General features: G+C 41.3%; 3 pseudogenes; all 3 read right to left on the reverse strand.

Moving 5' to 3' along the window:
* Positions 1 to 8,014: 8,014 nt before the first annotated feature.
* LOC116589412 lies at positions 8,015 to 9,371 on the reverse strand (annotated as a pseudogene).
* Positions 9,372 to 11,413: 2,042 nt separating this feature from the next.
* Positions 11,414 to 15,348, reverse strand: LOC116589413 (annotated as a pseudogene).
* Positions 15,349 to 18,846: 3,498 nt separating this feature from the next.
* Positions 18,847 to 26,223, reverse strand: LOC116589414 (annotated as a pseudogene).
* Between the last annotated feature and the right edge of the window lie 421 nt (positions 26,224 to 26,644).

The raw sequence follows: 26,644 nt of genomic DNA on the forward strand, positions 1-26,644 counted from the left end.
CTGAGCACCATTTCTTGAAGAGACTATCGTTTTCCCATTGGGCATTCTTGGCTTCTTTATCCAATATTTGTTGACCGTATATGTTGGAATTTAATTCTGGACTCTCTATTCTGTTTTATTGGTTGATATGTCTCTTTTTGTGCCACCGCTAGGCTGTATTTTGTTACTATGATTTGGAATCATCTAGAATCAAGAAGTACGAAACCTCCAGCTTCATTCTCTTGTTGCAGGAATTTTTTGGTTATTTGGAATCTCCTGCAGTTCCACACAAATTTCAGAATTATTTCTTCTATTTCCATCTAGAATGCCTTTATTTTTTGGATTGAGATCACATCAACTCTGTAAATGGCTTTGGGTAATATCATCATTTTAAAAATACAATTTCCTTCAACCCAAAGCATGAGCTGTCTGTCCATTTGCTTGTGGCTTCATCTTCTTTTCGCAAAGTGTTGTGGTTTCAATTGTACAGATCTTTGAGCCCCTTGGTTACATATATTTCTAAGGATGGTATTTTGATGCTGTTATGAGCAGAATAGTTTTCTCTATGTCTTTTTCTCATGCTCCGTCATTAGTGTAAAGGAATGCCACGTATTTGTGTAAGTTTATTTTGTAACATTTCACTTTATCAAATCTCTGATTATAATAGAATTCGATTGACTTCTTAAGTTCTTCCATACTCAAAATGGCATCATATGCAAAAAGTGACAATTTTACTTCTTCCTTCTTGATGTGGATGTTTTTTATTTCTCTCTCCTGCCTAATTGTTCTAGCTAGGACTTCCACTACTATATTGAATAAGGGTGGTGTGAGTAGCCTTCTCTGTTATGTTCCTGTTCTTTAAGGAAAGGTTTTCACTTTTTCTTCATTGAGTACAATGCTAGCTGTAGATTTCTCATAATGGTCTTTATAATGATGAGATACAGTCTTTTTTATTTTATTTAAATTCAGTTAATATATAATGTGTTATTTCTTGGTTTCAGAGGTAGAGATCAGTGATTCATCAGTCTTACATAATACCCAGTGCTCATTACATCACCTGACCTCACTCTCTATATCCAATCCATCAAGAGTTTTTATCATGAAAGAATGGTGTATTTTGTCAAATGTCTTTAGGCAACTATTAAGAGGATCATGTGATTTTTATCTCTCATTTTATTGGTGTATTGAATTATACTTGCTGATATTATATGTTGAATTATCTTTGCATCCCATTGATAAATCCCATCTCGTCACAGTGTATGGTCCTTTTAAAGTGTTTCAATTTGGTGTGCTAACATGTTGCTGAGAATATTTGCAACTATAGTCATCAAACATATTGATTTAAATTATCATTTTCTTGCTTGCTATCAAGGTAATACTCATTTTGTGGAATGGTTTAGAAACATTGCCTCTTCCTCAATATTATGGAAGATATTGGGTAATTTGTTTGATGCTGAAGGAGGTACCACAAAGTATTTTAAGCAGCAGAACACAAAATCAGAACATTTAGAAGTTTGCTACAGTGACTGGGATTGTCCACGGCTTAAAGACGCTCAGGTCAAGGACGCTGGGAAATCCCAGGTGGGACAGTTTGGCCTCAGTATCCCAGGGATTACAACAAGAACAGGGGTGCATGAGTGCAGCAGAGTTTCCAGGCATCACAGCAGAGAAAATGACTGAAAACAACAAGCCTAGGCACTGGCTTTCTGCTCAGTTTTGTCATGAATTACAAACTGCTACATGGTCCCACTATTGCTCTCTGGGCAGGGGCCCAGCAAAGGCAGAAGTGTGCCAAGATGCACCTCTTTCCCCTGAGAGGAGCAGCACAGATCTGCCCCACAGGAGCCTGTAGAGTTTGAGACTTAAAACGGGATTTCATGCCTGAGATAAAAATGTTCAGTCCAAACTGTGGAAAGAACCAAGATGCCCTTCAGCGGACGAATGGATAAGGAAGATGTGGTCCACATACACTATGGAACATTATGCCTCCATCAGAAAGGACGAATACCCAACTTTTGTAGCAACATGGATGGCACTGGAAGAGATCATGCTGAGTGAAATAAGTCAAGCAGAGAGAGTCAATTATCATATGGTTTCACTTATTTGTGGAGCATAACAAATAGCATGGAGGACATGGGGAGTTAGAGAGGAGAAGGGAGTTGGGGGAAATTGGAAGGGGAGGTGAACAACGAGAGACTATGGACTCTGAAAAACAATCTGAGGGGTCTGAAGTGGCGGGGGGGTTGGGAAGTTGGGGTACCAGGGTATTACAGAGGGCATGGATTGCATGGAGCACTGGATGTGGTACAAAAATAATGAATACTGTTATGCTGAAAATAAATAAAAAATAAATTAAAAAATGTTCGTTCACAGGCTGAGTAAATGCAGAGTTTTTAAAGAAACCAGGTTGACAAAAGTGATTGACTACTCATCTGTGAGGGCTCACTGAAGAGTGGAGGAGGGTGCGAAATTTCAACTCCAGGCACAGATTGGGGCACCATCATATTCATCTTCCCCCTACCCCCATTGGTGCTGAAAGCCTTCAAGGAGCACATACTGCAATCTGGAGCCACCGCACTGAGCCCAGCCCCCTGGCAAGGGAGGGGAAATTCCTCCCCAAGAAGTTCACTAAGAATCAGCACAAGAAGCTTCTCCCCCAGAAGACCAGCAGGAACATCCAGCTAAGACCAAGGTTATGGATCATAGAGAACTCCAAAACTTCAGCCTGGGCAAAAACAATTCATAGCATCTGTGAGTATTTGATGACAATGATGATGATAATGAGGATGATGATGATGATGATGATGATGTAGTCTTGGAGATTTGCTTATCCATTCTCTTATTTTATCAATTCTTTTTAAATTCTTCACTTTTTTTTTTTTAAGTGGACTCCTTTTTTTAAATTTTTTTAATTTTTTAGTTTTTATAAACATATAATATATTTTTATCCCCAGGGATACAGGTCTGTGAATCGAGGGTTTACACACTTCACAGCACTCACCATAGCACATACCCTCCCCAATGTCCATAACCCCAACCCCCCTCCCCCAGCAACCCTCAGTTTGTTTTGTGACATTAAGAGTCACTTATGGGGCACCTGGGTGGCTCTGTGGGTTAAGCCGCTGCCTTCGGCTCAGGTCATGATCTCAGGGTCCTGGGATCGAATCCCGCATCGGGCTCTCTGCTCAGCAGGGAGCCTGCTTCCCTCTCTCTCTCTCTCTGCCTGCCTCTCTGCCTACTTGTGATCTCTGTCTGCAAATAAATAAATAAAATCTTTAAAAAAAAAAAAAAAAAGAGTCACTTATGGTTTGTCTCCCTCCCAATCCCATCTTGTTTCATTTATTCTTCTCCTACCCCCTTAACCCCCCATGTTGCATCTCCACTTCCTCATATCAGGGAGATCATATGATAGTTGTCTTTCTCCGATTGACTTATTTCGCTAAGCGTGATACCTTCTAGCTCCATCCATGTCGTCGCAAATGGCAAGATTTCATTTATTTTGATGGCTGCATAGTATTCCATTGTGTATATATACCACATCTTCTTTATCCATTCATCTGTTGATGGACATCTAGGTTCTTTCCATAGTTTGGCTATTGTAGATTGCTGCTCACTCTTTTTTTTTTTAAGGTTTTATGTATTTATTTGACAAAGAGAGATCACAAGCAGGCAGAGAGGCAGGCAGAGAGAGAGGAGGAAGCAGGCTCCCTGCTGAGAAGAGAGAATTGTGCCCTCCACAGTACCCACCACCAAGCTCACCCAACCTCCCAATCCCCTCCCCTCCAAAACCCTCAGTTAGTTCCTCAGAGTCCACAGTCTCTCATGGCTCATTTCCCCCTCAAATTTCCCCCAACTCTCTTCTCCTCTCCATCTCCCCATGTCCTCCGTGTAATTATTTATGCTCCACAAATAAGCAAAACCATATTATAATTCACTCTCTCTGCTTGACTTATTGCTATTTTTGTCTTTTCTCTGTCTTTCATCTATTTTTCCCTGGACATAATGACTAGACAGAGAAATTCACCCAAAAGAAAGATCAGGAGACAGTAATCACTGCCAGGGATTGAATCAATATGAATACAAGTAAGGTGTCAGAACTAGAATCAACACAACAATTATAAAGATAATAGCATAGAAGACAGTAGAGAATCTCTTACTGGGGAAATAAAACAACAAAAATATAATCAGGCTGAAATTTAAAAAGCTATTACTGAGATGCAGTCTCAAGAGAGATGTATCAACTCCCAAAACTGAAACTGGAAGAAAAAGAAAACTTAACAGACCCATAACCAGCAAGGAAATTGAAGCAGTAATAAAAAATCTAGCAATAAACAAGAGTTCAGTCCAGATGCACCCAGAATTCTATCAAACGTTTAAAGAAGAATTAATACTTATTCTTCTGAAGCTTTTAAACAAAATAGAAATGGAAGGAAATTTTCCAAAATCATTCTAGAAGGCCAGCATTACCTTGATCCCAAAACCAGACAAAGACCCTACCACGAAAGACAATTACAGACAAATATCCCTGATGAATGTGATGCAAAAATTCTCACCAAGATATTAGCCAACAAGATCCAACAGTACATTAAAAGGACTATTCACCATGACCACGTGGGATTTATTCCTGGGTTACGAGAATAGTCCAACACCTGCAAATTAATCAATGTAATACACTACATTAATAAAACTAAGGGCAGGAAATGATATGATTTTCTCAATAGATGCAGAAATAGTATTTGACAATATACAGCACCTTTGCCTGATTAAAATTCTACACAGTGGTGTGATAGAGGGAACATACCTCAATATCATAAAAGCGATCTAGGAAAAATCCACAACAAATATCATTCTCAGTGGGTAAAAACTGAGAGCTTTTCCCTCAGGAATACGACAAGGATGTCCCCTCTCACCACCGCCATTCAACATAGTACTAGAAATCCTAGCCTCAGCAATCTGACAAGAAAAACATAAAATAATTTAAATAAATAAATAAATAAATAAATAAATCCATAGGGTTTTTTTTTAAGTTTTAAAGTTAAAAGATAAATAAATAAAAGGCATCCAAATTGGCAAAGAAGTCAAACTCTCATTCTTCACAGATGACATGATCCTCTCTGTGGAAAACCCAAAGAACTCCACTCCAAAATCATGACAACTCATACAGCAAATCAGCAAAATGGGAGGATATAAAATCATGGCACAGAAGTCAGTTGCATTTCTACACACTAACAATGAGAAATAAGAAAAAGAAATCAAGGAATCAATCTATTAACAATTGCACCAAAACCCAAAAATCATTTTACCTAAGTAGCCTAACCAAAGTGGTAAATAATATGTACTCTGAAATTGATAGAACTCTCATGAAAGAAATTGAGACTGACACCAAGAAATGGAAAAATATTCCATGTTCATGGATTGGAAGAACAAATATTGGTTTTTACTTTGTCTTTTTTAAAATCTTTTTTACAATTTTATTTATTTAATTGAGAGAGAGAGAGAGAGAGCACAAGCAGTGGAAGTGGCAGGCAGAGGAAGAAGAAGGCTCCCCATTGAGCAAGGAGCCTGATGCAGGACTCAATCTCAGGACCCTGGTATCGTGACCTGAGTCAAAGGGAGATGCTTAACTGACTGAACCACTCAGGCATCACAGAACAAATATTGTTGATATGTCTATCCTACCCAAAGCAATCTACATATTCCATGTAATCCTTATTAAAAACACCATCAACGTTTTTCACAGCACTGGAACAAATAATGCTAAAATTTGTACGGAACCAGAGAAGAACCCGAATAGCCAAATGAATGTTTAAAAAGAAAACCAAAGCTGGTGGCATCCATCACAACTCCATACTTCAAGCTGTATTGCAAAGCTGTCATCATCTAGACAGCATGGTATCGGCACAAAAACAGACACATAGACCAATGGAACAGAATAGAGAACCCAGAAATGGACCCTCAACTCTGTGGCCAACTAATCTTTGACAAAGCAGGAAGGAATATCCAATGGAAAAAAGATAGTCTCTTCACTAAATGGTGCAGTGAAAATTGAACAGCCACATTGGGAGAATGAAACTGGACCATTTTCTTACACCATACACAAAAATAAACTCAAAACAGGTAAAGTGCTAAATGTAAGACAGGATTTCATAAAAATCCTAGAGGAGAACACAGGCAGGATCCTCTTTATACTCAGCCATAGCAACAACCTGCTAGACATGTCTTCAAAGACAAGGGAAACAAAAGTAAAAATAAACTATTGAGACGTCATCAAGACAAAAAGTTTCTGCACAGCAAAGGAAAAGGTTGAGAAAACAAAAAGACAGCATACAGAATGGGAGAAGATATTTGCAAATGTCTTACCAGATATAAGGCTAGTATCTAAATCAACGCACAGAAATCAGTTGCATTTCTTTACACCTGCAACAAGACAGAAGAAAGAGAAATTAAGGAGTCAATCCCATTTATAATTTCACCCAAAACCATATGATACCTAAGAATAAACCTAACCAAACAGGCAAGGAATATATACTCAGAAAACTATAAAGTACTCTTGAAAGAAATTGAGGAAAAAACAAAGAAATGGAAAAATGTTCCATGCTCATGGATTGGAAGAACAAATATTGTGAAAATGTCTGTGCTAACTAAAGCAGATATAAGGCTTGTATCCAAAGTCCTTAAAGAACTATCAAACTCAACACCCAAAAATAAAAAATCCAGTCAAGAAATGGGCGAGAGACATGGACAGACATTTCTGCAAAGAAGACATACAAATGACCAACAGACGCGTGAAAAATTGCTCCACATCCTATGGCATTGGGGAAATACACATCAAAACCACAATGAGACACCACCTCACACCAGCAAGAATGGCTACCATTAACAACTCAGGAAACAACAGATGTCGGTGAGAATGCAGAGAAGGGGGAAATCTCTTAAACTGTTGGTGGCAATGCAAATTAGTATAGCCATGCTGGAAAACAGCATGGAGGTTCCACAAAAAGTTAAAAATATAGCTACCCTACCCTACCCTACCCAGAAGTTGTACTACTAGGTATTTCTCCAAAGGTTACAAACATGGTGATCTGAAAGGGAACACGTACACCAATGTTTATAAAAGTGGTGTCCACAATAACCAAACTATGAAAAGATCCCAGATGTCCATCAGCAGATGAATGGATAAAGAAGAGGTGGTTATAGATAAAAGAATAGAATATTACTCAGCCATTAAAAGAATGAAATCTTGCTATTTGCAGTGATGTGGATGGAACTTAGTGGGTTTATGTTAAGTGAAATAAGTCAGAGAAAAACAAATAACATATGATTTCAATCATATGTGTAATTTAAGAATCAAAACAGATGAACGTAGGGAAAGGAAGGAAAAACAAAATAAGACAAAATCAGAGAGGGAGACAAACTATAAGGCTCTCTTAATTATAGGAAACAAACAGTGTTGCTGGATGCAAGGTGTGGGGGGATATGGGGTAAGTGGGTGTTGGACATTAAGGTGGGCACTTGATGTAATGAGCACTGGGTGTCACTTGCAACTGATGAGTCACTAAACTCTACCTCTGAAACTAATAATACACTACATGTGTATTAACTGATTTTTTTTGTTTGTTTTGGTTTTTTTAAATTTATTTTTTATTTATGTTAAGCATAACAGTATTCATTATTTTTGCACCACACCCAGTGCTCCATGCAATCCATGCCCTCTATAATACCCACCGCCTGGTACCCCAACCTCCCACCCTCCGCCCCTTCAAATCCCTCAGATTATTTTTCAGAGTCCATAGTCTCTCATGGTTGACCTCCCCTTCCAATTTCCCCCAATTCCCTTCTCCTCCCTAACTCCCCATGTCCTCCTTGCTATTTGTTATGCTCCACAAATAAGTGAAACCATATGATAATTGACTCTCTCTGCTTGACTTATTTCACTTAGCAGAATCTCTTCCAGTCCCGTTAACTGATTTTATATAAAAATAAAACTATTGTTCTTATTAAAAATAAATAAAAATAAATAGCTATAAATGTTTGCTAGAATTCACTAGTGAAGTGATTTGACTATGAGGTTTTATGGTTGTTTGTTTGTTACTGATTCAAATCTTGAATTACAAGTTAAAAGTGCATTAGGCCCTCCATTGAGCTCCCCATGCCCACCCCTTGTGCAGAATTTAGGTGTCACCTGGACAAACCCCTTGCGTTTTCTCATTCTTGGGATCCCTCGTTCATATTAAAAAGAGGATCTGGAGGCAGAGTGGAGTCTCTACTGTCTAGGGGAAAGGGATAAAAGGGACAGTGAAGGGACATGTCCAAGAAGAATGATGCCGAGAAACCCCTCACTGCAGCTACTCACTGCAGAATAAATCCTACACAGCAGGATCACAGAGCAGGGCACAAGGTTAGCTCAGCATGTGGAGCCCATCCAGTCCCAGTTGTTCCATGCCCAGATCCTCCTCCAACCCCAAATCAGCCACAGCCAGGCTGTGGACACCTCAGGTCAGGTACTCTAGCCAACTCTTCCACAATCTCCTTAGAGAAACCTACGGAGGACTCTCCTGGGAGGATCATGTTGGGTCCTGAGCCATGGCAGGAATAGTGGGACAAGTTCTGGTGGTTGAGAGCATGGGAGTCCTTGCGGCCATTCACTAGTCCCTCACCCCATAAAAGCCCAGGCCCTTTGGAAAACATGGAAGATCCTGCACAAGGCTAATTGCTGGGCTCTCCCTGCTGAACTGATCCAGCTGCAGGGACCAAGTTGTGCATGCCAGGAAGAGTTTGAGTCAGAGCAGCAGTCATCAAAGAGCATTCTATATGGAAACAGTCCCCAGGCTGAAGTCACTCATTGGCCGGTGGTAAGATTGTTCCTTATACACGTGGAGCTGTATGGGTAGTGTCCCATAGTGCCATGGTCTGCTCAGGGGTTGCTCACTAGAAAGCTGCATTGAGCAGGCTTGGAAGACTGCCCTAGCTAAGGTAGAAGCTTCAGGGTGAGTGGCTGGGTGGTCAGAACTATACTCAGGGGCCAAATGGGTATAGAGGCAGCCATTGGTCAGTGGGTAGTTTGCAGGTATCCAGGGAGCATCCTGAGTGAAAGAGGATGATGTAGGTTACATTATTGGCAACAACTGTTTGGGCAGCTACTGTTGGGACTTTCTCATGTCAGGTGGGCCCATGAGCAAACTGAGGGGGCTGAGGGGCACATGATGGTGGGTGTAGGTCCCAGTTGTAGAACCCAGGTAAGGGGAGGAACCCAACATAGGAGATGAAGAAGGGGAGGAGGAATTGATGGAAGAGACAGCCAATCCATTGAATGAGAGGGAGGAGTCAGACAGTGATAAGTAGTTGTAGGAGCTTGAACCTATGGTGGACGACCGGTCAAGAAAGTCTAGAGGTCAGGACTGCTGGCAAAGTGTTTCAGGATGAGTCGCTGATCAGGGAATAAAATCATGGATCATCATAGCCCAAGCTCAGGCCCAGACACACTGCCCCCCACTGATGCCAAGGGGGAATCACGTTATGGTTCAAATTGGAGGTACCATTGCTCCACTCAGGCTGGGATAGGCCATCTCCTCAGGGTCCTGTCAGGTATAAAGTGCCAGGGGAAAGTGCAGGTTGGTGAGATCATGTAGAGAGCCTCTTGTGGTCATGGCAGGTGGGAGGACAGGCACACTGGCAAGCTGGTCAGGAGATGGACAGATGTTAATTCCACAAATTTCCAGGGGGTCAAGATGGCAGAGAAGTAGGAGACCATGTTTTAATAGGTCCCCTGAATTGAGCTAAATATCTACCAGAACACTCTGAACACCCATGAAATCAGCCTGAGATTTAAGATTATACACTTCTGGATCTCTACGGGGGCAGAAGAGCATCAGTGGAGAGGTCAGTGGATTGGGAATGCTGGGAGTGATATCGGAGGATAAACAGAAGGGGAGGGAGCCACCAGAAGCAATGCATTAGAAAGTAATACCCCAATATGAAAGTGCCCTGTGCTTGGGGACCAGCTTTTACCTGGAGTCTGGTTAAAAGCACTCAAAAAGAACAAAGGGTCTTAAGGAGCAATTGGTGGAATTGGGCAGCCACAGGAACGGACATAAAGTCACAGCCAGTGCCCACTCATGTCTGAGAGAGCCCGGCAGGGGCCTCAGTTGGTGGTCCCTGAGCCTGCTGCTTTCCTCTGCTTGCACCACTGCACAGACTGGGCACATCCTCATTCACACCTGACAGAGCCTGGCTCAGGCTCCTGCCATAGGTCCCTGGACCCATACCCTTCTGCGACCTGCACTGCTGCTAGGTGTAAGTGCACTCACTGTGGGCATGGACCCCGGACAGCAGTCTCAGCCACAGGAGCTACCAGGATTGGGCTTGCCCAGACTAATATCGGTTGTGGTTCTAGTGGCACAAGGATGCAGAGACAATCGGGGGCCTCAGGCAACCACAGAAATGATGGCTGGAGGTGAGCACCACCTGTGGGACGTTGTGCTGTTCAGCGGAGTTTGCAGAAGCGGAGCCTGTGTGTTTTGGACCACACAGAGGGGAGCAGACTAAGGCTTCTCTCTGAAGCCAAGGACTAGGTGCAGACTGTTTATTTGCACTAACCCTCTGACAGGCCACAAAAAAACGCGGAAGAACAAAAACCTCCAGAGAACCAAAGCCTGAAAAACTGTTTTCCACAGCCCAGCCCAAGCAAGACTGACTGAAAAACAAGGAGGCAGGTCTCTTCCCCAGAAGACACCCCAAAGAATAAGAGAACAATAACCACAGGGTCTCCATTAAACTATAAAACCCCAACATCAGGGGAAAACAATATATTAAGCCTCTGGTATTGTCACAAAGCCTGTACATTTCATAGATACAACTTTTTTTTTTAATTCATTCTCCTGCCACGTTGCTGAATTGCTGTATGAGTTAAATTTGTTCTCACGATTCTTCTTCTTTTGTTTTTTTAGCCTACTTACCATTACAACTAGATGTTTAATACAGCATATTACATAATAACTAGAACTTTTTTCATACATACACCCATGTTTCTTTTTCTTTTTCTTTATAGCTAGAGAGAGTGAGAGATACATGATAGATATAGATATAAGCGTCAAGGCAATCCTTTTTCCCTGTTCAATACCACCCATATATATACAGCAGTTTTAATTTCCCTATATCTCTGGAAGGTTGAATTCTTTAACAAACATCACAAGATACACCCAGGAAATACTGAAATAACCTTCCTCACCCACATCAAAGCTTTATAAACACCTTCCCATTTATTCTTCTGTCACTGTTTCTGTGTATTTTTTTTGTACTATATAAATCTTATTCTTTGCTTTCATTTTGGCTGTATTTTCCTTTTTTTTTTCTTTCTTGTCTTTTACTTTTATCGATCTTTTTGTCTGTTTTTCTTTACGTATTTTATAAATCCAGGAAATTCACAGGACTGAGGTCAGGAGGAGCATTAAGATAGATTCCTAGCATCCTATGGCTTCAGCAAATGTTTGTCTCTAGCAAGTTCTCCTCCATAGCAGGAACTTTTCAGTCCACTTCACCATTCAGAAAACCTCCACAGTGGCTGGGCATGTGCAGGGATGCTTTGGGCCTGGATAAGTGTCCTGAGGGCTGGTTTTGTCACACTGGTGTGAAGGGCAGACTGCAGGATTCCTGTTCAGTGCAGATGGTAGTCAAAACAATCAGTCCTTCTGTGTATGGAAATTGTCCCAGGGCACCATTGTCCACCAGCTGCACTCCAGGGGAAGCAACAAATAGGCAGGACCACAGAGACAGCTATCATTGTGTTGAGCCTAGCGGGAAGTGGGGACACCATTCTTTGGGGATCTTGCTGCACCTGTTTCACAGCCCTGGTGTCCAGTGCTCCAGGATGAATACGGAAGCAAATGGAGGGGGCTCTGGAACTCAGCCAGGCAAAGCCAATCTCATTATCACTGGGCAGAAAACCACCATAACCAGAGATCCTTGTGTATGCCTGTCACAATTTGGGGACATGTAGGCCCCCACATGTCATAACCTGAGGCTCTCTGTCATCTCCACCTACCTCAGCAAGCCTGTCTTCCTGCCCCTCAGCTTCCACCTGCACCTTACAGATGGTGGAACTGGTCTGTTCTGATTTTGTACATCTTCCTAATTCAGTCTTGGTTGGTGCATGTTTCTAGAAATGTGCCCATTTCCTCTAGGTATGAAGTTATTGGTATTTAATTGTTCATAGTCTCCTATGATTCTATATATATCTGACTCTTCAATTGTAATAACTCCCTTTTATTTCTAATTTTATTCAAATCTTACTTTTTTCTTAGACTAAGTAAAAGTTTGCCATTTTCTTCATCGTTTAGAAGAACAACCTTAGATTTCATTAATCCTTCCTGTTATTTTTCTGGTCTCTATTTCTTTTACTTCCACGATGATGATGATGATGATGATGATATTTCCTTCCTTTTGTTGACTTGGGTTTAATTTGCTCCCCTTTTTCTAGTTACTTGAGTTGTAAAGTTAAATATTTTATTTGAGATCTTTCTAATTTTTATTGCTATAAACATCCTCTCAGAACTGCTTTTGCTAAAAGCCACAGAATTTGGTATCTTGCGTTTTCATTTTCACTTCCTTGAGATAATTATTTATTTCACTTTTATTTATTTATATTTTATTATCTTATGTTAGTCACAATACCATACATTATTAGTTTTTGATGTAGTGTTCAAAGACTCATTAATTCCATATAACACCCTGTGCTTGATCCAACATGTGCCTCCTTAATTTAATACCTATCACCTAACTACCTCTTTGACATATTGGTTGCGTCGCCAATATCACATTATTCAAGCACCCAATGCCCAGTAAATCAATGTCTGAAACACTGGTTTTGAAGCCAAGAAAGTTTCTTTATCACAAGGACAGCCCAATGAGAAGGCTTGGGATACTTCCCGAAGTTGCCTTGCCCTGTGGAGCCAAGGGACAGCTTCTATATGTTTTGAGAAGGAGGTGAATACATGAGAGGTATGTGAGGTGTTTCTAGAAACCTTGGGAACGTGGGTCTTGAAACATCTGGAGCTCTCTGTTCTTCCAGAAAATGAGGCACCTTCAGGACTTGGTATGATTAGGTATGTCACATAGTTTCCAGACAAATGTTTCCATCTGGTTCCCATTCAGTTTCTATAACCAGTAAGAGAATGGGAGCAGAGGTAAAAATGAAAAGTTGATGATTGATCATGTGTAAGGTTGAGAGGTACATAAAACATAATTAAGGACAGAATAAAACACAATGTGAAGCTAAAGTGATAATGCAACTAATACAACTATAGTTCTACATATGCTTACAAAACAAGTCCAGAAACCGTGGGTCCACGCTCAGCTGTTTAGAATTATTTTCCACATATTTTTAGGTCTACTCACTTTCCTCTTGTTCATTCCTTTTTTTTTAAACATATTAATTTAATTTTATTTTTTTCAGTGTTCCAAGATTCATTGTTTATGCACCACACCCTGGGTTCCATGCAATATGTGCCCTCCTTAATACCACCACCAGACTCACCCAACCTCCCACACCCCTCCCTTCTGAAATCCTCAGATTGTTTCTCAGAGTCCACAGTCTCTCGTGTTTCGCCTCCTCCTCTGATTTCCCCCAATTCACTTTTCCATTCCTTCTCCTAATATCCTCCCTGTCATTCCTTATGCTCCACAGGTAAGTGAAACCATATGATAATTGACTTTCTCTGCATGACTTATTTCATTCAGCATAATTCCAGTCCCATCTATGTTGATACAAAAGATAGGGTATTCATCCTTTCTGATGGAGGCGTAATATTTCATTTTACATTTGGACCATATCTTCTTTATCCATTCTTCCGTTGGAGGACATTTTGGCTCCTTCCACAGCTTGGCGATTGTGGCCGTTGCTGCTATGAACATTGCGGTACAGGTGCCCCTTCTTTTCACTACATCTATATCTTTGGGGTAAATGCCCAGTAATGCAATTGCAGGGTTATAGGGTACCACTATTTTTAATTTTTTGAGGAATCTCCACACTGTTTTCCAAAGTGGCTGCACTGACTTGCATTCTCACCAACAGTGTAAGAGGGTTCCCCTTTCTCTACATCCTCTCCAACACTTAATGTTTCCTATCTTGTTAATTTTTACCATTCTAACTGGTGTAAGGTGGGGGTATCTCAATGGGTTTTTTTTTTAAGTTTTCATTTATTTATTTGACAGAGAGAGAGAGAGAGATAACAAGTAGGCAGAGAGGCAGGTGGAGACATAGGGGGAAGAAGGCTCCCTGCTGAGCAGAGAGCCAGATGAGGAACTGGATTCCAGGACCCTGGGATCATGACCTGGGCAGAAGGCAGAGGCTTTAACCCACTGAGCCACCAGGCGCCCCATCTCAATGTGATTTTGATTTCTATTTCCCTGATGGCTAATGATGGAACAGAGTAAAGAGTCAATATATGAGCCCTCAATCTATAGTCAAATAATCTTCAACAAGGCAGGATAAAATATCCAGTGGAAAAAATACAGTCTCTTCAATAAATAGTGCTAAGAAAATTGGACAGCTATTCTCCCACACCATACACAAAGATAAACTTGAAATGGACAAAAGACCTCAACATGGGGCAGGAAGCTGTCAAAATCCTAGAGAAGAACATAGGTAGTAACCTCTTCGACACTGGCCAGAGGAACTTCTTTCAAAACATGTCTCCAAAGTCAAAGGAAACAAAAGTGAAAATGAACTTTTGGCATTTCATCAAGGTAAAAAGCTTCTGCAAAACAAAGGGAACAGTCAACAAAACAAAGCAGCAACCCACGGAATGGGAGAAGATATTCGCAAATGATACTACAGACAAAGGGTTGATATCCTCTTGTTCATTTCTACCTTCATACCATCGTGGTCAAAGAAGTTGGTTGATATGATTTCAATCTTCTTAGATTTGCTACGATTTCTGTGCTCCATCATATGATCTAACATGGAGAATATTTCATGTGCGTGTAAGAGGAGTATACATCTGTTGTTGGACAGAATGTTCTGTAAATATGTCTTGTGTTCTAAAAGGTGGTTTCATTCCAATGTTTCCTTGTTGGTTTTCTGTTTGTTTGTTTGTTTTGTTGTTGTTTGTCTGGACAATCCATCCATTGTTGACAGTAGGGTGTTGAGGTCCCATATTATTTCTTCTGCTATGTCTGGCTGTTTCCCCTCTGGTGCACTATACTGACCATGGCTAACAGTATTATGCCACATGACAAAAGTGAAATTGTTATGGGATCCAGCACCAGTATCAACAAGTAGGGCGAATACAGGGTATATTTGAATCCAAAAGGCAATAAGCTGATAATGGGCACAGTCCGTACCTTTAGTTCCTCAGCTTCCACATGCACCATTTACCCACATTGGAAGTTTCATATAACAGCACAACAAATCCACATTTTCACCCATCTACAAAGCTACCACTACAAATGAAGAAGTTCTCTCTTTCTACAAAATGAAACACACATTGAATCCAACACTGTTATATTATTTATTCCTCAAGTTCAGCCAAAATCCCTTTGACTATTCTGTTACGTAGAGACAATATTTTAAGTATCACCAACAACAACCTGAATAAAATCACATTCCTAATAAGAAGAGACAGGAAGAAAGTAGATAATAAAGACAAATAACACATCTACATGATAAGAAGGAGAAAATATGCAATGCTTCTACAGTTCTTTTTTTGTTATTGGTCACATGCAGGAACTGGTATCTGTGACTTCCATCTTCCACTTCTAATTCTGTGTCTTCTCATTTCTCCCAGAACCACAGCAGGTCAGCGTTTTCTACCTTGGAAGTGAACACACCTTCACCTGAAAGTCGGAGTCCTCAGTAGTCTGATTTCCTTATATTTGCTGTAGTTTTCTATGCACCTATACCATTGGAGTTGGAAATACTGAGAAACAGGACAGTGTTCAAGGTCAAACCTTTTGGCAGTTCACCAAGGGTTTGAAATTCTCTTCTTCATATACATCTTAATTCTTGTAGCAGTTCTGTTCTTTCCAACTGCTGTTGGCACACCAGGGAATTCAGACCCACATCCTTCATTCCCTGAAGTAACTAGCACAAGTTTCACAAGTAAGAGACAGGTAAGTGTGTTTCATCCATTCCAGCACAGGAAGTATATAAAGTAGAATATTAGAATGTTCTCCTCTTAAACACCCAACAACCATCATTTGTCCAGAAATTTTTGGATGGCTAATGGCTCTGGTCAGAGTGCACATTTCCCAAAATAGAGCTAGTGACCCACCCATAGCCTCTGGCTCCTCTGCAAAACTCAAGCTGTGTTTAATTTGCAGAGTCATTCAGTGCAGACAAAAGGTTGATATCCAGGATCTATCAATAAAGAACTCCTCAAACTCAACACACACAAAACAGATAAGCATATCAAAAAATGGGCAGAGGATATGAACAGACACTTCTCTAATGAAGACATACAAATGGCTATCAGACACATGAAAAAATATTCACCATCACTAGCCATCAGGGAGATTCAAATTAAAACCACATTGAGAGAAGTGTCTGTTCATACCTTCTGCCCATTTTTTGATATGTATTATCTGTTTGGTGTGTGTTGAGCTTGAGGAGTTCTTTATAGGTCCTGGATATCAATCTTTTGTCTGTACTGTCATTTGCAAATATCTTCTCCCATTCCGTGGGTTGCCTCTTTGTTTTCTTGACTGTTTCCTTTGCCTTTGAAGACATATCTTGAAAGAAGTTGCTGTGGCTGATATCGAAGAGGTTACTGCCTATGTTCTCCTCTAGGATTCTGATGGATTCCTGTCTCACATTGAGGTCTTTTATCCATTTTGAGTTTATCTTTGTGTACAGTGTAAGAGAATGTTTGAGTTTCATTCTTCTACATATAGCTGTCCAGTTTTCCCAGCACCATTTATTGAAGAGACTGCCTTTTTTCCACTGGATATTTTTTCCTGTTTTGTCAAAGATTATTTGATCAGAGTTGAGGGTCCATATCTGGGCTCTCTACTCTGTTCCACTGGTCTATGTGTCTGTTTTTATGCCAGTACCATGCTGTCTTGGTGATCACAGCTTTGTAATAAAGCTTGAAATCAGGTAACGTGATGCCCCGGCTTTGTTTTTGTTTTTCAACATTTGCTTAGCAATTCGGGGTCTCTTCTGATTCCATACAAATTTCTGGATTATTTGCTCCAGCTCTTTGAAGATTACTGGTGGAAATTTTGATGAGAATGGCATTAAAAGTATAGATTGCTCTAGGCAGTATAGACATCTTAATAATGTTTATTCTTCCGATCCAAGAGCATGGAATGGTCTTCCATCTTTTTATGTCTTCTTCAATTTCTTTCATGAGTGTTCTGTAGTTCCTCGAGTACAGATCCTTTACCTCTTTGGTTAGGTTTATTCCCAGATATCTTATGGTTCTTGGTGCTATAGTAAATGGAATCGATTCTCTAATTTCCCTTTCTGTATTGCATGTGGAGAAAGGGGAACCCTCTTACACTGTTGGTGGGAATGCAAGCTGGTGTAGCCTCTTTGGAAAACCGTGTGGAGATTCCTCAATAAATTAAAAGTAGAACTTCCCTATGACCCTGCCATTGCACTACTGGGTATTTGCCCCAAAGATACAGATGTCGTGAAAAGAAGGGCCATCTGTACCCCAATGTTTATAGCAGCAATGGCCATGGTCGCCAAACTGTGGAAAGAACCAAGATGCCCTTCAACGGACAAATGGATAAGGAAGATGTGGTCCATATACACTATGGAGTATTAGGCCTCCATCAGAAAGGATGAATACCCAACTTTTGTAGCAACATGGATGGGACTGGAAGAGATTATGCTGAGTGAAATAAGTCAAGCAGAGAGAGTCAATTATCATATGGTTTCACTTATTTGTGGAGCATAACAAATAGCATGGAGGACAAGGGGAGTTAGAGAGGAGAGGGAGTTGAGGGAAATTGGAAGAGGAGGTGAACCATGAGAGACTATGGACTCTGAAAAACAGTCTGAGGGGTTTGAAGGGGCAGGGGGTGGGAGGTTGGGGGAACCAGGTGGTGGGTATTAGAGAGGGCATGGATTGCATGGAGGACTGGGTATGGTGCAAAAACAATGAGTACTGTTACGCTGAAAATAAATAAATTTAAAAAAATAACCAAGAAAAAAAATCAAGTGGAAAAAATAAAATTTTGCAGACTCATTCAGCCCTCATCTCCTTCATATCAAACAGTATAAAGGCTTCATGAAAAAACAAACACACACACACTAATAAAGAAAAAAAGAGAAACACAAAAGACTCGACTATAGGGAACAAACTAGTGGTGGTTGGTGGGTGACGGATAGGTGAAATATGTGAGGGGGGTTATGGAGTACAATTACCATGATGAGAACTGAGACATGTATAGAATTGTTGCATCACTATACGGTACACTTGAAACTAATCTAATCCTGTACATTAACTCTACTGGAATTTAGAGAACAATTTTTTTTAAATATAAATAAATAAGAAATAAACTCTAGGACACTTTGTAAATTCATTTTTTGCTGAATTTACATAGGGGCACTCATAATATAAATGAAATATAAATGATGATTAAAATCTTTTTAAAAGAAATAATTTTCATTACCAAAAGAAACATGACCTCTGGCAGTAAAATTCAGCCTACCCCAAATCAGCTCAAACAAGAGTCAACTTTTATCTTCTGCTACCTGAGCATAAGGTATAAACTAACTATTCTCATAGCCACACCAGGAGTCTGTATCCAGAACAGGAGGGCAGGACACCAGCTCACCCAGGACCAGCCTCAATCCTTTTGCTTCAAGGAGTCTGCAGCTTCAATAAGAACCACCACAGGAGTCTGAGACTATGTTGGGCCCTAAGGGGGATATAACATTGGGCTACAAGAAAGTAATGAAGATTTGGCTTCTTGGAAAGCAACATCAACACCAGAGCCTGGACTGAACCCCTGTCCTGAAAGGTTCACAGTCTCTTCCAAAGAAGGATAAAGCACAGGGTCCTCTCCAGGCCCACCCACCACAGAGAAAATGGTCAGGGACACATCTCCTGACCGAGACATGATGTATAGAAGCAGAGAGCCAGTGGAGGAAGCTAAAGGGAAGGAGAAAATGTGGAAGCTATCAGTCATGTTATAAAAGCAGACAACACCTTTGTTGAGGTCCAGGAAAACCCCTACCCTGTGGAGAACTTGCACAAGGATTAGTTGACTCACAGTGATGGTGCAGGCATAATATATATTGGCAAAGTGCCCACAGTCCAGAACCCCTTTTCTGGGAACTCTTGTGCCAGTCCTACTTCTTCACACCTTCCCTACAGACCCCCAGAGCCCACTCATTTCTGTTTCCACTCTTGATTTTCACCTCCCAGCAACATCACTGTGATGTTTGGAGCTCACAGTCCAGGATGCTGTGTCTTTCCTGTATCCTCAAATGTGTCCATTCAGATCATATTAGTCTTTTTATCAGAGACATCAAGGTCAGGATGTGCAGACTCTGGATCTAGAGTGCCAGATACTGCAGAGAGAGTTGCCAATCATGCAAGGCCTTCCCCTGCCCTATAAGAAGGCACATCACCACCCCCACCACCCCTCAAGATACCTAGCTGCAGGGAGGTCTAAGCCTTTTGAGATTAGAGCATTGTGACTCAAGCCCATAGCCCTCCAAACAAGAGAAGTAACCATGAGAGTGATTAGGGGGTTAGCTATGTCACAGGACACTTAAGGATCAGACGATATTCCATGGACTGAGGGATATCTCTTTAGCATCCAATATCACTCACACCCACCAGTCCCAGCTACATGACATTCACTGCCCCATCCAAGCCCACCACCATTGATGGTGCCAGCATCTGTATCATCAGCAAGCTGAAGGACATGTCAGCAGCCATCGGGCGGCAGTAGAAACACCCAGAAAGAAATGAAAGTAACTCACAGGCCTGGAACTTCTCCTTCTGCCAATCTACAAGGGAAGCACATTTCCCAAAAGTGAACAAAAACTAGAGATTTGAGGAGATTGTACACAACAATGTCTATATCTAGACATCTGAAATACAGTGATGCCAGAATTATAGGGAAATATACTTTGGAAACATTCAACCGATGAATTTATTTCTTTTACACACACACACACACACACACACACACACACACACACACACACACTTGGAGCCATCCTACTACACCCTTCCCAGGAAAGACAGGCCATAAAACTTAACACCACTGAGAGGTTGAGTAACAATCTGAAAATAAGATTCTATTCCCAGTTTTCAGTATCAAACTATGCTTTCTTTTTTTTTAATTTATTTATTTTCAGCATAACAGTATTCATTATTTTTTCACCACACCCTGTGCTCCATGCAATCCGTGCCCTCTATAATACCCACCACCTGGTACCCCAACCTCCCACCCCCACGCCACTTCGAACCCCTCAGATTGTTTTTCAGAGTCCACAGTCTCTCATGATTCATGCTTTCTTAATCTCTAGCTACACATCCACCCTGAAAGCTAAGTTTTCTTAAGAAAGAATTGGAGGAATCAAAATTTCTGAGTTCTCGGTGGTGTTTGGGTGGTTCAGTCAGTTAAGCACCTGACTCTTGATTTCTGCTCAGGTCATGATCTCAAACAATCATGGGATCAAGCTCTGTGTTGAGCTCTGCACTTGGTGGGGAGTCTGCTCGAGTACTCTCTCTCTTTCTCTGTCTCCTTCTGCCCTTCCTTCCACTCATTTTGTTTGTCTCTCTAAAATAAATAAATAAATTTCTTTAAAAATTCTTTTTTTTTTAATTTATTTATCTACAGCATAACAGTATTCATTATTTTTTCACCACACCCAGTGCTCCATGCAATCCGTGCCCTCTATAATACCCACCACCTGGTACCCCAACCTCCCACCCCCCCCCGCCACTTCAAACCCCTCAGGTTGTTTTTCAGAGTCCATAGTCTCTCGTTGTTCACCTCCCCTTCCAATTTCCCCCAACTCCCTTCTCCTCTCTAACACCCCTTGTCCTCCATATTTGTTATGCTCCACAAATAAGTGAAACCATATGATAGTTGACTCTCTCTGCTTGACTTATTTCACTCAGCATAATCTCATCCAGTCCCATCCATGTTGCTACAAAAGTTGGGTATTCATCCTTTCTGATGGAGGCATAATACTCCATAGTGTATATGGACCACATTTTCCTTATCCATTCATCCATTGAAGGACATCTTGGTTCTTTCCATAGTTTGGTGTGAGACCTCCATTTATTTAACTGATTGAACTGATCTTGTAGGCTGACAATGTACAGACAATGCTCCTTGGTGGAGCTGCACTTTAAGGATGACTATCAGCCATGGGTGAGGAGAACTCTGGATACTTCATTAGAGAAATCTGGCCCAGTCAGGAGGCAACAGAGAGATTTCAAGGAAGATAGAGAAAGAAGTTCAAAGAAGAATGACATACATCCAATGAGAGGTCAGACACTAATGAATTTGCTTCCCTTTTCAATGGAGTATTGAGAGGAATATCATCACTCTATGTATGGAGAAACCCAAAAGTATTGGGGTTACTCATCTACTTCTCTCTGTAATACCTCACAGAGATCAAAAGCACCAGGAGACACATTATGTGATAGGTTCCAAATATGGCCATGTCCAATGCCTTAGAAATTATGAAATTGTTGCAACAGAGAGAACATTACAGATGTGATTATGATTAAGGAACTTGAGATGGGGTTGGGACAGAGGGAGAAAACAATGTCCCCAAACACCTAAATGGAACCCCAAGCCCAAGTGTCCCATGCACCAGATCAAGTTACCCTCTGTAGCCTGAGGTCCTGAGTTGAGCAAGATGAGAGCACAGGGCCCTCCTCCCCCAATGGCCCAAGGACACATAAACTCTTTCAACCTTCATACTCCCTTTTGGGAAAACAAAGGAAGCTAACTGATCAAAGCAAAAGTTATATATGTCAGAAGACTGAAATGTCTGCAGTGGGAGAGCTATTACCTCCTATAGGGCAGAGACTCCGGAACAAAATTAGAACATTCATAAAAATAAGGAAATGACATTTTCTTGAACATTTGGGATGTAGTTCTGTGACCACCACTCCCACTTACATAGATTTATTCAGATAAATGGGCTTTTCTGTCTGTGTTGATTTGCTTGATGGAAACAGATCACTTATATGGTTTCACTTATTTGTGGAGCATAACAAATAGCATGGAGGACATGGGGAGTTAGAGAGGAGAAGGGAGTTAGGGGAAATTGAAAGGGGAGGTGAATCATGAGAGACTATGGACTCTGAAAAACAATCTGAGGGGTTTGAAGTGGCGGGGGGTGGGAGGTCGGGCTACCAGGTGGTGGGTATTATAGAGGGCACGGATTGTATGGAGCACTGGGTGTGGTGAAAAAATAATGAATACTGTTATGCTGAAAATAAATAAATTTAATTTAAAAAATGGGCTGACCCCTGTCACCCTTTGAGAAGAAGAAGAGATTAGTTGACTCCCAGTGAACACATTTCTATATAAATACTGACACACATTAGCAAAGAAGAGGAATCAGAAGGAGAAGGAGAAGAAAGAGAAAAAAGGGAGTTGGCATTCCATTCTGAGACTCTACAATGCATCCAGAGCTATGCTTTCCATTTCAGAGGCTTAAGTGCATTCTTCACTTCATTTCCACAGCAAGTCTTTCATTATGGATTATTTTGACAATTTCATGAATAAGATGAGATCAGACATTAGTCCACCTCACACTATGAGTCCATCAATGTGAAAATGTTGATTCTACGGTAAGGGTGTCTGTCCTGACAAAATAAACAGGTATACAAAGTTCACATTATTTTCCCACATAGGCTTCTTTTTCTTTCCAAGTTTTTATTTAAATTCCAGTTAGTTGCCATACAGTGTAGTATTAGTTTCAACTGGAGCATTTGGTGACTCATCACTTACATACAACACCCAGCGCTCATCACAAGTGCCCTCCTTAATCCCTGTCCCTCATCTAGCCAACCCCCACCCATGCCCCTCCAGTAATCCTCACTTTCTTCTCTAGAGTTAAGAGTCTGTTACAAGGTATACTTTGACACACATGCGCTTCAGTTCAATAGAGAAGGGAGAGATGCTAAAAGAAGAATAGTTGATCCCCATTTTTAACAAATAAATCCCAAGAACCAGTAAGGCTCTCTGAAGGGATTTCCTCATACATCTGGTCCCCAGGCCTCCTTCACCCATGGCTCCCCCTTCTCTGCTGTCACAGTCATTATCCCTGACAGTGAACACAAACAGCCAAACACAGAAGCCCACATGTTACACAGGTTCAAAGGGCCCAGATCTTAACTCACCCCATTGTTAAAGGATGCTCTGGATAAACTTTCGTTGCATTAGGATCAACCTGATCACAATCTGGTCCCAATTCCACTAGAAGGTTGAGATGATCCCATTATCAGAAGCAAACTCAGGGGTGAGATTATGGACATTGGGGAGGGTATGTGCTTTGGTGAGTGCTGTGAAGTGTGTAAACCTGGTGATTCACAGACCTGTACCCCTGGGGATAAAAATATATGTTTATAAAAAATAAAAAATTAAAAAAAAAAAGAAGCAAACTCAGTTAGATAATTAAAATAAATATGTCTTTTTAGAAATGGCTCAGACAGATGTCAAAGTTTATTACTTTTCATGCACCCAAATACCTTGCACACCCTCATAGTACTTCCCAATTTAACCAGTGTGACTGCGATTTCTGGTCTCACTTCCACTGCTCTGAGCCACCCAAAATCTCTCCAAGAGGAATCACAGGCTCTCTACTTTCCTTCTTATCTCCTCCTCTCTTCCCTACCAGTTTTGCTGATTTGCTCCCCACCTTTCTGTGGTAAACAATTCTCACTCCTCTAGATGTGTCCTTCTAGAAACTTCACACATTGCCCCTAATAAACCCAAACAAGGCAGAGCCCATCAGGCAAGTGCAATATTCTAAAACGAATGACAATGGTTGGGAACAATCATTAGTGACTGTTTTTTGAAATCTATACACATCATCTATCATAATGTTATATATTAAACATGTACTATAGATTGCAGTGTAATATATATTTTAAAATATGTTATTCTTCAAGCTACACAAATATATATACAAGATTTTGTATATACTGAGGGTGGTTCACAGACCCCACTCCCAGGAATCATTAACTGTCCAGGAGGTTCTAGATCTCACATTCAGAACACCTATGCTAAAGCATTTAATTCCTCAGCAACTAAGAAGTTTAAAGGAAGAAACCCAGCTTGGACAAGGAGTCAGTGCATGAGAAAGTGAAATGAAGAACATACCAGGGGACCAGCAAGAAGCAGGAAAACCAAACTTAGATCTATGAAAAGTAGGAATTTCAGGGTAAAATGGATTCAGGACCAAGAATCCACTTAGGAAGACCTAAGTACTAAGCAGGCAAACATGATTTCTGAACTCTTTTGACATAGGAATTTCTAATCTATATAATCACTACCCTTTTCCAGACTCTCCTTATAAATGACCCCTTTATTGACATTGAACAAACCAAAATAATCAGTTAAAAATGTGTGTTCAGAGGGTGTTGCTAACCCCAACAGCCACCTATAGTAGAGAATGGGTCAGAATGGAGGCAGATCTGTGTTCCCAAGAACAGTCCCTGCAGTCTTCCAGAGGGAGAAGACAGAAGTGACAAGGACAGCATGTACACCAACCCTGTCCTGATGTGGGGTACATGACACAGAATGGGGCAGAGTTGAGGCTGGGGAGTTAAGGCCACCAGGAACCCCAGAGTTACTTACCTGCATATAGCTGTGCCTTCCTCCTGGCTGAAAGGGAGCACACCCTGGTGAGAACTCAGTCAGAACAAGCCTGCTCAGCATTCATCTACAGACCCTTCTCTGCCCTCTGGAATATAGGTGACACTAGCTGCAGAGCAGGGAAAATCTGGAGAGGAGATGACCTCCTGCCACGTGCTGACAGCAGGATATTGAGGGAAAGTCCCTGGACCATAGGTCAGGAAGTCTGCATTTCAGGCTGAGTTTCACTCCTGTCCACAGCCATTTTGAGTCCTTCGCCAAGTCATTTAGCTCTCATTTGCCTCAAAACCTTAAAAAAAAAAAAAAACTTATTCTACTTGCACTGGATTTTGCACCTATTAACTGAGAATTATAGAATATAGGAAAATATTTGAGGGAATAAAATTTACATTATTCCATAATTGTAAAAAAGTTATTACTACATTCAGTGATTTCGATAACAGAGATATTTAAGAAAGAAGTCAAAAGGGAGGATGACTTCAGGACAGGGATGTGAGGTCAGCTCTGGGGTAAAGGTGGCCAATCTTTCTCAGATAACACATCGCTATTTGGGGGCATTGACAATTCATCCCACCGCACTCTCACACACAGTCTGTCCAGTCCTCTACCCACCACTTTCTGACCACAACTTCCAGGAACTGGAGAAAACACACTCTACCCAGTTGGTATTATGCGGTCAGGACCACTCCTTTGTTTAATGAACCCCATTTATTTTTATACCTTCTCTAATGAAATTTCAGAGCAGTTGGCTTTCGGATTCCATGTGCTAACAGAACTAGTTATATTAAAGGCTAAAAAGCAAGCAATATGGTGGGTAGGTCAGTATTAGAATAAAGCCAAGATGCACAACAGACTCCAGGGACCACCATCACACCCAGACTCCCAAGCACTGTGTAGGAAACACTGGCATAGATTAGGGAAAGCTCACGGAGTGGGGTCTGCCTCCCACCAGCTTCCACTTCTGCCCCCAGGGAAGGGTCCACATGCCTCTGCATGAAACAAGGAGAGGGGTACCTCTTGGCTTAATTAAGACGGAAGACAAAAGGATATCTGGAAAGTCACTCACCAGCCAGGTAAATGGATTTCCTCCAGTCTGAAAGGCAACACAGGAAACAGAAGGTGAGAACCAGACCATCTCCTACAAAGGGGATGCAGAAAGTTCTGGAGAAAGAACAGAACTTACCAAGATCTGCTTGCAGATCATCTGAAAGAAATTGAAAGATAGGCATGAACTCCCATCATTAAGAACAGCAAAGACTGCACCTGCAAAACCCACCAGAAGATCTCTCTGTATCCTCTAATAAGATCTAACTCCAGACCCCTCCAGCCTCCACAGCCCCAACTGTCCTCTATGAAACTACTTGGCCACCTGCTCAGACCAAGGGCCCTCCTGTCCACTTTTCCTCCATACCAGCTTCCACATTCACAGACCATGGCCCCTTTCCTGCCTTACCTCTGGCATTCAGACCACTTTCCTTTGTGTTCTAGTCCTTTTGCTTGTCCTCATGCAGTTTCTCCTGTTCATACATCTCCTGCCACTTTGTGGTATGTTCTCTCTTGGTGTGGTAGGCAGTCCCAAGGGTTAAGACCATCAGCGAGTTCAGGCTCACTGTGAAAGCTGGCTTCCAAGGAGAGGCCCTAGGAAAGAAGGCCTCTGTGCCCAGCCAGAGACCCTGTCAGGGACACGGACCAGAACAGACCAGCCAAGCATACCCAGGAACTCCTGCCCCTCCCTCCTAGAAAGAGCACTGACTTGAAATGAAAAGAGGCCCAGAATGAGGCTGAAGACATGGCAGATCACATTGCCTGAAGAGCTATTCTTCACCCACCAGAGAAGCCTCCAAACTAAACAGCC

Source organism: Mustela erminea, chromosome 4, assembly GCF_009829155.1.
Source record: "Mustela erminea isolate mMusErm1 chromosome 4, mMusErm1.Pri, whole genome shotgun sequence".
NCBI classification, from domain to species: domain Eukaryota; kingdom Metazoa; phylum Chordata; class Mammalia; order Carnivora; family Mustelidae; genus Mustela; species Mustela erminea.